Genomic DNA, 16,474 nt, shown 5'->3' on the forward strand with positions numbered 1-16,474 from the left:
ATCCCTAGTTTGAATCATCCCCTTTTTGGTGTGCAAATCTTACTTTATTATCAATGCTGCATGACAAATTGCCCCCAAAACCTAATGCTTAAAGCAACAGTAAGCATTTATTTATATTATCACATAGTTTCTGTAGGTCTGGATTTTGGGAGTGGCTTAGGTGGGTGATTCTGGCTTAGGGTTTCTTTCATACGGTGGCAGTCAAGATGCCAGTTGGGCCTGCAGTCATCTGACGGCTTGGCCAGGGTTGGAGGGTCTACTAACATGGCTGGCAAGATGGTCTGATGAATTGGTTTAATGCCCGAGTTCCTTGCCAGGTGCCCACTACAAGGGGCTGCTTGAGTGTCTTCATGTTATGGCAACTGGCTTCTCTCTAAGTAAGTGATCCAAGAGAGCATGAAGTGGAAGCTGCAAAGTCTTTTATGACCTAGCCTTGGAATTTACACGTCATAATTTGTGAAAAAACATACTGGTTACACAGGTTAGCCCAATTCATTATGGGAAGGACTGTTGTGTCCCAGGAGGCACGGTTCATATGTGAATCATGTTATTTAATCCAGATTTCTTTGAAACCACAACCAGACACACAATATGGATATTTGATTGAAGAAATGTGGTTGCTATTATTCACCCTGCCACGCTTTATTTTGCTTACATTAATGACCCATTAATATACTTAAGAAAAAAAGTAAATTTGCTTTGCCGGCCATTGAAATGAACAAGACTGGATTCTGGTGAGTACCCACACAAGACTCGATAAAAAAAAAATTATATATATATATATCAGTTTCAAAGAGGATTCCTGAATTCCAGTACCAGCTCTTGAATAAATAGTACCTTTCCATTTAGCCTAAAAGAATATATCTTAGAGCAGGCCAATCATTTTTAAATGTAAAGCACCAGAGAAAAAGGGAGGCCTGGGAAGCTTTTCTCCTTGGCCAGTCCAATATCCCAGCATTCCTACTTCAGTGGCATTAAGCTTCACTGAATGTTCATCCTTACACTCTCTATCCTGAGGTACACTGTTGCCCTATTCTCAAGATACTAATCACAGAACACTTCCCTCTGCACTGTACTTTTTAAGACTCTCTCTTGATATATAGCTACTGGACTGCTCTCTCACATGCTCTTATCCTTCCTGGATTTGCATATGGGAGTTGGCCAGAAGAATAATCATCTTTCCATCATTTGGAGAATCGAGCTGTCCCTGCTGACTCATTTAAAAGAAACAATAACAGTCCTGTGAGTAAATTCATTAAAACCCTTACCCATGATAGCAGTGATATACCTGGGTAGCTTGAAGAGGATACAACGTATTTGCTAAGTGAGTGAAAAATATTCTCTTCAAATAGAGAATAGCTATTTGAAATATTGCTAGGCATAATGTCACTGAATCGGGACTCCTCCCCTCCTTCCAAACTTCTTTAATTTAAGGAAAAGTATTTACAGAAACTCTAATCCTTTCCAATTCAAATTATTTGCCCAGCCAATACTCAGAAGTGAATTATATTCTGTTAGACAAAGGAATGGAAAAGCAACTTGTGGTTTCAATCAGTGGGGGGAAAACACACAACAATTTGCCAACTTTTAAAAGTTTGAATAGAACAAGAGGAACTGCATCATCAATAGCTTTTAATGTACATTTTGTCCTGCTTTTTATCCAAGGATCCAGACATGTCAGACAGTAGAGGTGCCTGTTTTTAAAGAATGCTAAGAGACTGTGGCATTTCCTGAACAAGGAGAAACAGATCCTGTAAACCATTGTGAGACTGAATATAGGATTCATCTTCAACCCTTTTATATTTTTTCTTCAGTGTTAAATTTGCCTGCATGCTCAAACCCTTTTATATTCCTAGTTGGCTTTCATCATAATGTCACTTGATTGAAGAAAGAGATTTAAAGTAAAATGCAGCTCAAAATTCATTGCATCGTTTCAGTCCATGGTAGACTCCTGGGAGTCACTGTGATGATTAAAAAACAAAACAAAACAACCAACCAAAAATCATTGGGCGCGGGAGGTCTAAGAGACCTGAGTTTTGGTTCTGCCACGAATTACTTTTCTGGTCTTGGGAAAGCTGTTTAACCTCTTTGGGTAACTTGGTGGGTGAAGTTGGGGAAGGGGTTTCATCTTAAGGTTTCCTCTTCAAAGAGCTTGACACACCACCAAATACCAATGCATCGCACACAGCCTCACTGCTCGGCCCTCTTCACTCTTCTTTGAAGGTCTTCGAGGGACTCCCTGGAATCCTGTAACTGGTCCCCAGGGCGCTGTTCACTGACCCTTTGGCTGGTGGTGTCTCGAAAAGGGAATGAGATCTCGTTCCTCGTGGGTTGTGCAAACCGTAAGGATGCTCCGGGCTCCGGGCTGGCACTCCTTGCCCGGCTCTCGGGCTCCTTCCCTCCTTGTACCTTAGGCCTTTCCCCGGTACCCACCGGTGATTCGTTTCGCGATTCTGGGGACAGCGTCCACCTGCCAGATCCTGGACGCTCTGGTTCTGAGACAGCGGCATGGCAGGGCCTCCGGCTTGGGGCCCTCCTTCCTTGGAGAATGCAAACTCGTAACGTGACAAAACACTCCCGATTTTCTTCCGAAAAGCTCAACCCTAGGCTCACAGCCACGCATTTATTAGAACCACGGCGCAGGTTGTAGGACTCCACTGTGCGCCAGTCGCTCGTCTCGGACGCCCCACTTCTCGGCTCCAGCCAGCGAGGAGCCGCGGCGGAGGCTGGAACTACGAGCCCCAGAATCCCCCGCGCAAGCGCGCTGCGATTGTGATGCTCCCTTCCCGGTAACTCGCCCTCTCAGGCAAACCTGAAGGTAGCGGCAATTCTCCGGTGGGGGGCGGGACGCTCTCGGCCCGACGCTCCGCCCCCTTCCTGATAGGCAATGGGACTAGCCAACCGACGTGGCGGGTTCGTGCCGCGCTCTCCAATCAGCACCTGCGGCGGAGAGGTGGGCGTGCGCCCTGGCAGGGCAGGCGGGCTAGGCTGTGCCGGGTTGCGAAGGGGGAGAATAACGTCGGTCGGGTCAGCGGGCGCTGCAGTAGTCGCCGCAGCGGCGATGGGAGCGGTGGGGACGAGGCGGCGGCGGCGGCGGCAGGAGGAGGAGCGGGGGCTGGCTCAGAAGCAGCGGCGGGGGGTGGCCCGCAGCGGCAGTCACAGCAGCAGCAGCCGCCGCCGCCAGTAAACGCGGACCGTACCCGAGGGGACTACCCAGGCGGCCGACCCTCGAAGCCGCGCTCCGTCCCGCCGCAGTCGGCGGCGGGGGATGGGTAGGCGGCGGCGGTCCCGCCTGCCGAAGGTTGACCCCTGCGGGTCCCGGCCCTGAACCCTCGGCCCGAAATCCCTGCGCCCGCCACGGCCCAGGTAGGACACACCCCCAGAACCCCCGGGGCGCGGCCAGCGGGGGGATCCCCGGCCCTTGCCCTCCCCCAGCCAGGCCCCCTGCTCTGGCCACCCTCCTCGCGCACTGGCCGACCCTGGTGCGGAGGGAAAGGGTACGGAGAGTCCTCGGTCGCTGCCCACGCCCTGGGCTTGTGCCAGCGCCGGTCACTGCACATCGGAGATCGTCTGCTGCTCCCCAGTTTCCCTGAAGGCGTGCGCCCCGATGTCCCCGAGGCTCTTGGTGTCTGCATTGAACTTAGAGGGTCACGGAGCTGGGCTTGCTCTCTCTCCCCGTGTGTGACCCACATATCGCTTGTATTCATGCCGCTCTGTATCAGGACTGAACGCAGGCTTCTCGGGCTATTCTGAGCGCGTCTCCCCGACTCCACCTCCCCAAACGCAGTAACGGGTCATCGGCTATAGAATCGGTCGGCCGTGTAGTAACGACGACGGAGGCCGTCACTTTCTGTTACTTGGGGTGCGAAGTAATGAGCTGCGGGGTTTGCTCGTCATGTGCTCTGACCGAGATGATGTAGACACCCTGGGTTGCCGTGGGAGGGACATAAGACGCCGTGCATACGTACTCCACACATATCGGAGAAGTAAATAACCCGTTAGGATGCCACCATGCTCGGTCCTGCAGTGAAGTTAATTTTGTTTCCGTCGTGGCTGCATTAGAGGTAAAAATGACATTGAGTTGTACTTTGCTTTGAATTAAAGTTGATAGGTGGCAGCCGTTCCGGTATTAAAACTCTTCTCGTCGCTAGCTTTAGAAATCGCTCTTTCTCCGAACATTCAAAGAGGGCAGTTTTATTACAACCTGTGTATTATGTAAGGATGTTTTGATATATCGGTAGAAATTGCGTTTTTATATACCTGTACGAGGATCCCGTTATTATGAATGGGCACATGTATACACACGCGGGCGGCGGATTCCGCTCTGTGTTTTGTTACAGTGTTTGGTTCTGAGCCATTAATAACAGTTGCATTGGTTTCTAAAACACTGATTTGCCAGGATAGACCACAGAGATGTGTTTGCTGTTTTCTTTTGGCTACATAGAATAGATAGTAACGTTTATTTCGAGGGGAGGGGAGGGGAAAGGAGATGGGAGATTGGTTTTAAAGAATTGAAGAAATTGAATGCTATGCTGTTATTTTATAAAATTTTTTTTATTGATTTCAGAGAGAGGAAGGGAGAGGGAGAGAGGGATGGAAACATCAGTGGTGAAAGAGAATCATTGATCAGCTGCCTCCTGCACGCCCTTGGGGATCAAGCCCTCAACCTGGACATATGCCCTGACTAGGAATCCAACCTTGACCTCCTGGTTCATAGGTCCACGCTCAACCACTGAGCCACCGCTGCCGGGCTATGCATTTTTTTTTTTTAATAGAGAAGCAGTAATGATGACAAATATTACTTAATATTACTTAAAATTTAAAAATTTTTAAATTTTTCAAAATAATATGTGCATGGACGTGGATGGCATAATGTGAGCTATTCAAATTGAAAACACACTGAAAGGATTTCCCCCTAATTTAGAACCTTATATTTTTCTGTATGATGCATTTTTATCAAGACACTGAAAGGATGTTTGAAGCATAGTTATAAAGGAAAGTTTATCTAACATTTTTTAAAATTTTATTATAGAATGTTAGGATAGTCCTTTTCCTATTTTAGGAAAGGAGAAATTGAAGTTCCTGGCTATATTAATTTATAATATCGAATTGAAACAAATTTGATCTTTAGTAGGGGGCTAAAAATAATATATCTTGGTCATTATCTTGTACTATGGATAAATACATAATTTAGTGAATTTCCTGTTGTATTATGTGACTTAAGATTTTTATGTCGTCTTTTCACTTGCTTTTAAATACTGATGATTATAATGCCTCAGGAAGTCTTCACGAGATTAGGCTCAGTTGCATTAGCAAATTGAACTCAATTATATAGGGCTTCAAATATCTTTAAATGTAGTGTTGGAAGTGGAGTTTGTATAATTTAGACAACTTTTACATAAAAATGCCCTAAAATATGACAATTAGTGATAGATTGTTGGCTTTTCAATGTAGATGAATATTATCGAGCCAGGTTCCTCCCCACTCCCACCCTCCATCATGGAATTTAAATTTAACTGTGGTGGTGGTGGGGGAGCAGGCAATTCTTTGTAAGTTTTATAACATTAAAAGTAATATATAGACATGACAACTTGATTACAATTCTTGGGAGACTTTGAGCTGGAATCACCCAACTAAGATACTTTGAGGTGAGATGATAAATATTTGTTGCCTAAAAAAAGCAACATACGTATAACAAGGGAAAATGTTTAATGACCATTATTAAATTAGTGGGAGTTGAATTGATTAGCAAAATAAACAATCTTTGAGAATTAATGGGATTACTAAATATAGTTTACTTCCTTCCCCATTTAAAAAAACCTTCGATAAGAAAACTTGTTTTATAGATATGTAGCAAACAATCCTTTTGTTTTTTTTATTGATTTTAGAGAGAGGAAGGGAGAGGGAGAGAGAGAGAAACATCAATGATGAGAATCATCAATCGTCTGTCTTCTGCAGACCCCCTATTGGGGATGGAGACTGCAACCTGGGCATGTGTCCTGACCGGGAATCTGACTGTGACCTCTTGGTTGGTGGGTTGATGAACCACTGAGCCACACAGTGTGGGGCTGGGCTGTGGCAAATAATCTTTACAACTTGAGTATATGTTACTCAAAATTACTCCATTCTATTCCTTTATTTATTTATTTATTTATTTATTTATTTATTTTTTGCTGTTTTTGAGCTCTGTTTTGACTCAAAATATAGATGGAGCTATGTCAGTTTATTTGATTAGTAATATTGTAGGACATATTGTAGGACATCTTCAATGTTTATAGATTTTTTAATTAAACATATTTATACTGTTTTACTTCCTTGTCATCTTCTGTCATTAACCATTATATTGTAAACAATAGTGATTATAGTGGTAGATCCCCCTTTCCCCACCTCCTCCCAGGCTTTGATGGATAGAATCCTTGTGTTGTAAATACTTTTTACAGTTTTTGTACTTTAAATACACAGTGCTTTCAGGTTAAGTATCATACTTGCATATTTTATAAAAGAGCCTTTAAGTTTTATGTGAAAAGTTGAGTTTCTAGAGCTACATTTTGAGTCTAAGTACAACACATATTACCACTCAAAAGTTTCTGTCATTAATATCTGCTGATCCTTGATTGTAGGTTTAAAATGCAGATTGAAATTGTATGTTTACATAATGTGAATGTCAATTTTGCTAGAAAATTTCATCTACTAAACAGGTTATTTTTAAGCAAATGTGTGTGTGTGTGTGTGTGTGTGTGTGTGTGTGTATACATATATTTTTTTAGAGAGGGATGAAGGGGTTGGGGAGAGAGAAAGAACGAGAAAGAAGCATCAATCAGCTGCCTCCTGTATATGCCCAGACCAGTGATCAAACCTGCCATTTTTTGGTTTATGGGAGGGTTTATGGGATGACACTCCAACCAACTGAGCCATGCTGGCCAGGGCTATAAGGCAAATAAGGAGGAGATGAAGGGAGTAACACAGGAAAAAAATGAGTACCTAAAGAAAAAAATATGAGCCTTACCTCCCATGAATTTGATTTGAAAAAAATTATCTGGAAGCTAAATCACATGGTAGATAGTAAGTCGATTAGGACTTCATTTCTACTACTTGTCTAACACTTGAAATATTCAACATGTCCAAGACAAAAGTCAGCTATCTTTTACCTTCTTTAATCTATAAATAAAAATATAACTGTTTAATCAGTCATCTAAGCTCAAAAAGTTCATTTCTTTCTTTTTTGGCTTCCTCTTTCTTGATTTTAACTAACATAAAACCTCTCCTTTTCATTTCCACTGCTACGGCCTTAACTTAGCCTCTCTGAATCTCATTATATCATTTTAGAACCATTGCAATAGACTCATCCATTTATTTATTAAACTAGAGGCCCAGTGCATGAATTCGTGCACCAGTGAGGTCCCTCGGCCTGGCCTGTGCCCTCTCGCAATCCGGGACCCCTCAGGGGATGTCCGAGAGCCGGTTCCGGCCCAATCCCACAGGCCAGGCTGAGGGACCCCACTGGTGAATGATCGGGGCTGGGAGGGGCATGGGAGGTTGGCCAGCTGGGGAGGGATTGCGGGAGGGCTCCAGGGCGTGTCCGGCCCATCTTGCTCAGTCCTGATTGGCTGGACCCCAGCAGCAAGCTAACCTACTGGTCGGGGCGTCTGCCCCCTGGTGGTCAGTGCATGTCATAGCGACTGGTTGACCAGTCAACTGTCTGCTCCCTGGTGGTCAGTGCATGTCATAGCGACTGGTCGACCGGTCAACTGTCTGCTCCTTGGTGGTCAGTGCATGTCGTAGCGAGTGGTTGAGTGGCCTTAGCATATCATTAGCATATTATGCTTTGATTGGTTGAAAGGCTGACCGGTCGACTGGCCAACCAGTCGACCTGACACTTAGCATATTAGGCTTTTATTATATAGGATAGTTGTTAAGTATCTACCCTGTTACTGTGCTGGGGGTTAGAGATTCACCAGTGAGAGAGACAGAAATGATCTGAGTTTTGGAGCTTATAAGGCAATAGGAGCAGACAGTTGTAGAACATGGAATTAGAAGTGTTCCAACTATCATGAAAACAAAATGCAAACTACCACATGAGCATGTTAGTAGATAGACCTAACACCTGGGAGGTAGGTTCAGGGAAGTAGTTTTCTGTTTTATCAACATAAAAATAATATTTTTTAAAGTTTATTCTACATGTTTTATCAGATTCAGAAGTTAGTGACTATAAGTAGTTAAAAAAATAAAAATAAATGTTTTTAAATTAAAAATTTTAATGAAAATTAAATGTTCACACAACTCCTTATACAGCTTTAGGTCCTTTTAGAATGTCAGAACACTTTGAAAACGTTTGTCCTAAAGAGTGCATCTCTCCCTCCAATATGGGTTTCTACTTTGGGTTCTCCCAGGCCTCAATTGCTTGAGTACTGGCAGAATTCCTGTTATGTTTCACATTCTCTGTTTGAACCTCAGAAGTTAGGATGAGGCATTACCAGTAGGAGGGTATGTAAGGTTATAAGAAAGAGGTCTTCCAGGAATGAAGTTAGAATCTCTCTAGCTAGAGTCCAGCAGTGTATCGGTGAGTTACTAAATGTAGAAGTAACTAGGATCTAATTTGAATATCTTTATAAGTTTAAAAATATATAAATACATTTGTAAATCAGGTAAAAATATATCCCTTATATGCTGGCATCTACTTTTTGGTTTAGAAAATGCTGTTAGTCTAGCCACTAACCTCTTTCATTAATAAATGTTTATTAAACAAATGAATATGAACTGTTCATTGTGCACCAAATGAGATTTGAATCTATTTTCATCTCTACTATAACGTATCATATGATCTTAGATTACTTAATCTCTCTTTGCCTCAGTTTTGCTCTTTTTAAAAAGGGAAAATTAATATACTTTAAATCCAGATACAATGACTATCAGTACAGAGAAGGTTCCGTATTGATTTTTTTTTTTTCTTTGTCTTAGTGGGAGGATTGTAGACACATGCTTTGTTTGGTTGATCTGGCTACAGTAGATTTTACTGAAGGAAGGGTCTTATTTATTTAGTGTTTTCCTTACAATCTGGCCATGTAAATTACATTGTACTTTCTATAAAGGAAGAATTTGTTTATGTGTTGCTAGTATGGTAGCCAGGCAAAGCAGAACTTTTTTTCTGTTGTAATTGTAACCATGCTGACTTGTAAAGTTTCTCTTTAATAGAAATTTTACTTTCTTGAATATATTTATTTAGCCCAGAGATATTCCATGCTGCTGTGGAAGTATAATTTACCTCCTGTGAAAGTTTAGAAGGAACAGTTTTGTGTGATTGGTCACTAATTTTGTTTCTCTTTTGCTATCAGCAGTTTAGAGTTATATTCACAAATCTTCATCTCTTTTTACTAACATTTTAGAGAGCCTCTTGCTAAAACCTATGGGTTCAAACAAAAACAAAATCCCACAGGGTTTATCCTATTCTGACCCTTATTCCTGTTGTTTACATTAGTATTATTAGATATCTTGAAAACTTAGATGGTGTGTAGTTTTTATAAACTTGTGTCTACACCTGAGCTTGTTTATTTTAAAGCATAATTTAGATAATATTTTATACTGTGAAATATGTATTATTTTGACTTTTGAGATATATGATATAACCATTATATCTAAGTATATTTTAATCTATTTTTGGAATGTAGATCAGGCATTCTAAATATTATTTACTTACATAATAGATCATGATAACTTTAGAAAGCATATGATTTTTTTACTTTAATAATAGGGGGTTGTTTGGCATATTCATAGTTTTCATCAAATTTGGAAAATTTAAGACTTTTCTTTTGTTGGCTTTCTTTTCCCCCAGGATGCAATGTCTCTGGGCTCAATAAACATTTCCAGAAATTAAAATGTGTATCTGCTAAAAGTGGAGAGAAACTTTATGTAAGATAGTATGGTTACAGTAACTGACAACACAATAAAAGAGTAAATAACATCTTTGTTGTCTCCTTCTGGAACTCCAGTTATATTGTGTATAATATATATTAGGCTTTTTGATGTTCTCCTGTAGTTCACTGATGCTGTTTGGTTTTTGTCTTTTTCTCTGTTTCATTTTGGATAGTCTTTTTCTGTATCTTAAAGTTCACTGATTCCCTCTCCCATCCACCCCTCATGGTTAATCTGGTGTTAATCCCATTGAATGTATTTTTTAAGAATATATTTTTATTTATTTCAGAGAGGAAGGGAGAGGGAGAGGGAGATAGAAACAGCAATGATAAGAGAGAATCATTGACCTGCTGCCTCCTGTAAGCCCCACACTGGGGATTGAGCCCGCAACCCGGGCATGTGCCCCAAATCATGACCTCCTTGTTCATAGGTTGATGGTCAACCACTGAGCAACCCTGGCTAGGACCATCCAATGTATTTTTTTTATCTCAGCTAATACTTTTCATGTCTAGAAGTTAATTTTTAAATACCTTCCATTTCTCTCATGCTTATGCTTTTCTATGTTTTCTTTACTATATTGAATCTTACTAATAAAAACCTAGGTGGTCCTCATGCTGTCACACCGTGATGCCCTCATGCTGTCACAAGATGGCTGCGCATTCCGCGCAGCTTCTGCTGGGGCTCCTGCGGCCCCCGGCTCCGGCCTACCTCTTTGGGGCAATCCATTGAGGAGCCCTGGATGGGTGGGCTGGGCCTACCTCTGGGGCGATCAATCACAGGGCTCCCGCACTGTGAGAGAGCACAGGCCAGGCTGGAAGACCCTCCCCCCTGAATGCACAAATTTTGTGCACCGGGCCTCTAGTCCTATCTAATAAAAGAGAAACATGGTAATTAGCCGTACCTCCGCTACCCTTCCCATGGCTAATCAGGGCGATATGCAAATTAACTGCCAGCCAAGGTGGCGGCTGGCAGCCAGGCAGCTTGAAGCGAACAGGAGGCTTGCTTGCTTCAGTGACGGAGGAAGCCAACGTTCCCCGCCTGCCGCTGCCGGCCTCTGAGCTTGCAGTTTGAAACATTGTTACAAATATAGAAGCTAAACAAAACCCCAGAAACCTGCTTTCAGCCAGCCGGGCTTCAGCCAGCAGGACCGCAACATTGTTTCAATTATAGAACAAAAGCAGATTCCTGCTTTCAGCCAGCTGGGATCTCAGAGCTGGAGTTGAAACAGTGTTTCGATTATAGAACCCAAACAAACCAGATACCTGCTTTCAGCAGCCGAGGCCTCAGAGCTGGAGCCAAGCCTCAGAGCTAAAGCTGGCCCAGAATAAAAGAAAAAAAGGAGCGGTTGGGAGCTTCAGTCACCCGCCAGCCTGAAAACAGCCCTCAGCCCCTCACCCAGACTGGCCAGGCACCCCAGTGGGGACCCCCACCCTGAAGGGGGTGTGACCAGCTGCAAACAGCCATCAGCCCCTCACCCAGGCTGGCCAGGCACCCAAGCGGGACCCCCACCCTGATCCAGGACACCCTTCAGGGCAAACCAGCTGGCCCACACCCGTGCACCAGGCCTCTATCCTATATAGTAAAAGGGTAATATGCCTCCCAGCACTGGGATCAGCGGAGCCGTGAGGCCTCCGGGCACCGGGATCAGCGTGACAGGGGGCAGCGCCCAAACCCCCTGATCAGCCCTGCTCTGTGCCTGATAGGGGGGAGCTCCCCAACCCCCTGATCGCCCTGTGGCTCTGTGTGTGACAGGGTGCAGCCCCCTAAATCCCCCCCCCCCCCACGGGCCCTGCTCTGTGTGTGACGGGGTAGAGCCATAACCTCCCCATCGGCCCTGCCCTGAGTGTGACAGGGTGCGGCGCTCAAACCCCCTGATCCGCCCTGCTCTGTGACAGGGGACGGTGCCCCAACTCCCCTATTGGCCCTACTCTGTGAGTGACAGGGGGGAGCTCCTCAACCTCCTGATCGACCCTGCTCTGTGCGTGACAGGGTACGGAGCCCCAACCCCCCTGATGGGCCCTGCTCTGTGAGTGACAGGGGGCAGCGCCCCAACCCCCTGATTGGCCTGCTCTGTGCGTGACGGGGTGGCGCCACAACCTCCCCATCCACCCTACCTTGAGTGTGACAGGGGGCGGTGCCCCAACCCCCCAATCGGCCCTATCCTGAGCGTGACTGAGGGTGGCATCGCAACCTTCCGATCCACCCTGCTCTGTGCATGGCAGGGGGCGTCGCCCCAACTCCCCAATCAGCCCTGCTCTGAGTCCGACCAGGGGCTGCACCTAGGGATTGGGCCTGCCCTCTGCCACCCGGGAGCAGGCCTAAGCCAGCAGGTCGTTATCTCCCGAGGGGTCCCATACTGCGAGAGGGCACAGGCCGGGATGGGGGACCTCCCCCCTCCCCCCCGAGTGCACAAATTTTTGTGCACCGGGCCTCTAGTATATTTATAAAAGCTGTTTAAAGTCCTTGTCTGCCAGTTCTATCACCTATACTATTTCTGGGTCTGCTTTTTCTGAGCGATATTTCTCTTTGCTTGCAGCCCTGGTAATTTCTGTTTGAATTCCAGACATTGTGATGTTATATGGTTATGTGTTGGATATATTTGTTTGTTTGTTTGTTTGTTTGTTTTCCTTTAAATATTTTGGGGTTTGTTCTGGGGTACAGTTATTCGAAGATAGTTTGATTGATTCAAGGCCCTCGTTGTTTTTGGTCTTTTTCACTCTGGTGAGTATACAAACTATTCATGGCCTTTTGTGAGCATCACGAATTTTCTACCTGGCCCTTTCCAGTGGGTCCTTTCCCTGGCCTTGATTGTTTCCTCACACACATGCACTGATAAGTACTCAGCCAAAGCCTTAAGAGGAACCCTCTCTAGATACCCAGAGCTCATTCTTTTTTTTTTTTTTAAATAATTTTTATTTCTTAAATTATTACAAAGAGTATTACATATGTCTCCCTTTTTTCCCCCCCTTGACATTCCCCCGGCCCCTACCCCCCCCCCCCCCCCGGCCCCGTGTCTTGTGTCCATTGGTTAATCTTATATGCATGCATATAAGTCCTTCGGTTGATCTCTTAATCCCCCCCCAAACCCTCCCAAGGCTTCCCACTGTAGTTTGACAGTCTGTTCAATGTTGCTCTGCCTCTGTATCTACTCCTGTTCATCAGTCTATACTGGTCCCCTTTGTCTGTCCCAACCTCACTGGAGTAGTCTCAACCTCACCAGGGCCGTTACAGCCTCACCAGGGTCGTCCTGACCTCACCGGGGCCGTTTCAACCTCACCGGGGTCGTCCCGACCTCACAGGGGCCGTTTCAACCTCACTGGTGCCGTCCCTACCACACCGGGGCAGTTTCAACCTCACCGGGGCCGTCCCGACCTCACGGGGGCCGTTTCAACCTCACCGGGGCCGTCCCGACCTCACGGGGGCCGTTTCAACCTCGCCGGGGCCGTCCCTACCACACCGGGGCCGTTTCAACCTCACCAGGGCCGTCCCTACCACACCGGGGCCGTCCCTACCACACCGGGGCCATTTCAACCTCACCGGGGCTGTCCCGACCTCACCAGGGCCGTTTCAACCTCACCGGGGCTGTCCCTACCACACCGGGGCAGTTTCAACCTCACCGGGGCCGTCCCGACCTCACGGGGGCCGTTTCAACCTCACCGTGGCCGTCCCTACCACACCGGGGCCGTTTCAATCTCACCGGGGCCGTCCCGACCTCACCAGGGCCGTTTCAACCTCACCGGGGCTGTCCCTACCACACCGGGGCAGTTTCAACCTCACCGGGGCCGTCCTGACCTCACCGGGGTCATTTCAACCTCACCGGGGCCGTCCCGACCTCACCGGGGCCGTTTCAACCTCACCGGGGCCGTCCTGACCTCACCGGGGCCATCCCAGCCTTACCAGGGAAACAGGAAGTTTGATCCTCTGTCCCCTGCCAGCGGCTCCCCACCAGACCAAATCTCCAGGCGTTCCTGGTGGCTGAACATCCAGCACTCCTCAGAGCTCATTCTTTATGCAGCTCTCTCCAGTGTTCTGCCCTGCTTTGGCCTCCCCAAAACTTTCAATTCTGTTTCCTCAACTCAGAGATTTCTGGCTTCTCTTTGGGTTCCTTGTTACTGTACTGTGGCCTGGAAACTCTCTAGGCTGTGAGGTGGGGGGCAGTTGTAAGTTTTACCTCATTTGTTTCCATTCTCTTACGACCCCTGTGTTGTACTGCCTGCTGTCTTGTGTCTAAAATCCATTGTTTCATTCATATATTTTGTCTGTTTTTCTAGTTTGTAGGTAGGAGGGTAAATCTGGTCCCTTATACATTGTGGAAGCCAGAAGCTAAAATGGTCTGGTGGGTATATTTAAATTTCAAAGAGAAGTCATATTTACAGTTATGGTATCATTAGAAATCTATATATTATCTTTATGCTCAAAAGGAGAGTCAAAATATTTTCTTACCCTTTAGATACGTCTTATGCTTGTTTGATGATTAATTATAGCGCTTCCCATTGAGATTAAACTTGTAGATAAAAATAAATTTCCTATTTTTCTATTAAAGAGCAGAATCTTACATAAACTGTATATGGCATTTATAAAACCATGCTGTTATCTGTTTAGTGAATTATCTAGCTTCCCTCCAAATGTAGGACAATTTTGAATTTTATTACTTTAGCCTATCTAGATTATAGTAGTCCTAACTAGACTTCCTTTTCTCTTATTCTGTATCCTTCCTTGCTCTGAAGTCCTTCAGTGGCTCTCCCTTGTCTGCTGAAATAGAATAAAATCTATCCTGTATCTAGCCTGATTTTTAGTCTTAACTCAGTTTACCTTTCATGTCTATATATTCTTTTTTTTTTTTTTTTTTTTTTTACAATCAGAGTAGGGGACTTTAATACCCATTGACACCCCTGTATAAATCTTCTAGACCAAAAAAAAAATCAGTAAAGAAATAGCAATTGCTGGGGTCCAATCCCAGCGGGTCCAGGGGTCCCCAAAGGTGTGGACAGAGTCGGCGAAGAAGGAATGACATGGAGACAGCATTCAGTTGATCAGCAGCCTAGCCAGGATCTCTAGCCAGGAACTCCAGCCAAGGTTCTGGTCGGAGTTCTGGTTAGGAGCTGATGAGGATCTGACCCATGTCTATATATTCTTTATCCACAATCAGAACTCTTTTCCATTTAGACTAATCTCATGCATTCAATTACCCATGCACTTGTATGTTGTGCTCATTTCCTTTGCTTACCTCCTCAGTTGGTTAGATTCTGTCTTGAAACAAACCATTCTAAAGTTCGGAGGCTAAAATAATAATTTATTAGTTAACTATTCCATGGGTTGGCAGTTTGACTGGGCTCGGCTGAATGGTTTTTTTGAACTTGTCTGGGCTCACTTTGTGAGGCAGCTTGGGTTTCTTCACAACTGGGATCCAAACCAGCAAAACAGGGCAAGTTTCCAGTGCATAAATGCTTTTCAAGTATCGGATCATGTTTGCTGATGTCTCATTGGTCAAAGCAAGTCACAGAGCCAAACCTGATTTCCAGGATAGAGAAAGAAACTTTGCCTCTTGATGGGAGTTGCAGCCAGGACAATTGTAAAGGGAAGGATATTGAGGAATGGACGGAATTTGTGGCTATTTTGCAATCTACCAAACCACTATAAATCCTCTCTACCTCCTCTGAGAAACTATATGATCACACTGTCCCATACATTATACTTCTTTCTACTCTTTAATGTATTCATAATAATTTATTGAGTGATTATATGTTGAATTTTTAAATTGATTCTCAATTATTTACTTGAGGATTACAAAATCAAGCAAAACGTATAGGAGGTGAAAGACTTTTCAATCATTAAAAATCTGTTGAGCCCAGCTGGTGTTGTTCAGTGGTTGAGCATCCACTTAGGAATCAGGAGATCACAGTTTTGATTCCTAGTCAGGGCATGTGCCCGGGTTGTGGGCTCCATCCTCAGTAGGGGCATGCAGGAGGCAACTGATCAATGATTCTGTCTCATCATTGATGTTTCTGTCTCTCTTTCCCTCTCTTCCCGTCCTCTCTGAAATCAATGAAAATATATTAAAAAATTATTTCAGTCTGGCTGGTGTTGCTCAGTGATTGAGCATCGACCCATGAACCAAGATGTTTCAGGTTTGATTCCCAGTCAGGGCACATGCCTGGGTTGCATGCTCACTGGGGGCGTGCAGGAGGCAGCTGATTGATGTCTCTCATCAATTTTTTATCTCTGTATCCCTCTCCCTTCCTCCCTCTCTAAAAAAAATCAATAAAAACATACTTTTAAAAATATTTCAAAAAAATCTATTGAAAAGTTATTCTGTAAAAGTATTGTGCTAGTACTAAGAATACAAAGATAAGATTTCTGCTCTTCAACTAAAAAAAATTCATAGCTTAATAAGAAGACATTGTAAATTGTGTATGTGATTCTAAGCCTATTTTATTTATCTTTTTCTTTATTGATTTTTAGAGAAAGAGGAAGGGAGAGCGATAGAGAGATAGAAACATCAATGATAAAGAAACATCATCAATCTGCTGCCTCCTGCTGCCCCTCCCACTCCCCCTCCCCCCGT

The 16,474-nt window shown here is 44.6% G+C and overlaps 1 protein-coding gene across 4 annotated transcripts in view; it reads left to right on the forward strand.

Moving 5' to 3' along the window:
- Positions 1-3,007: 3,007 nt before the first annotated feature.
- Positions 3,008-16,474, forward strand: part of TTBK2 (tau tubulin kinase 2) — a 147,934-nt gene continuing 134,467 nt past the window's right edge. For all 4 annotated transcript variants that reach the window (XM_070424262.1, XM_070424272.1, XM_070424280.1 and 1 more), the window contains exon 1: positions 3,008-3,366. The gene's annotated coding sequence lies outside the window, so the exon portion shown is untranslated. The remainder of the gene's footprint in view (positions 3,367-16,474) is intronic.

The sequence above is a fragment of the Myotis yumanensis genome, unplaced genomic scaffold, assembly GCF_028538775.1.
Source record: "Myotis yumanensis isolate MYYU_CA2020_CCGP unplaced genomic scaffold, mMyoYum1.0.hap1 SCAF_1, whole genome shotgun sequence".
NCBI lineage: Eukaryota > Metazoa > Chordata > Mammalia > Chiroptera > Vespertilionidae > Myotis > Myotis yumanensis.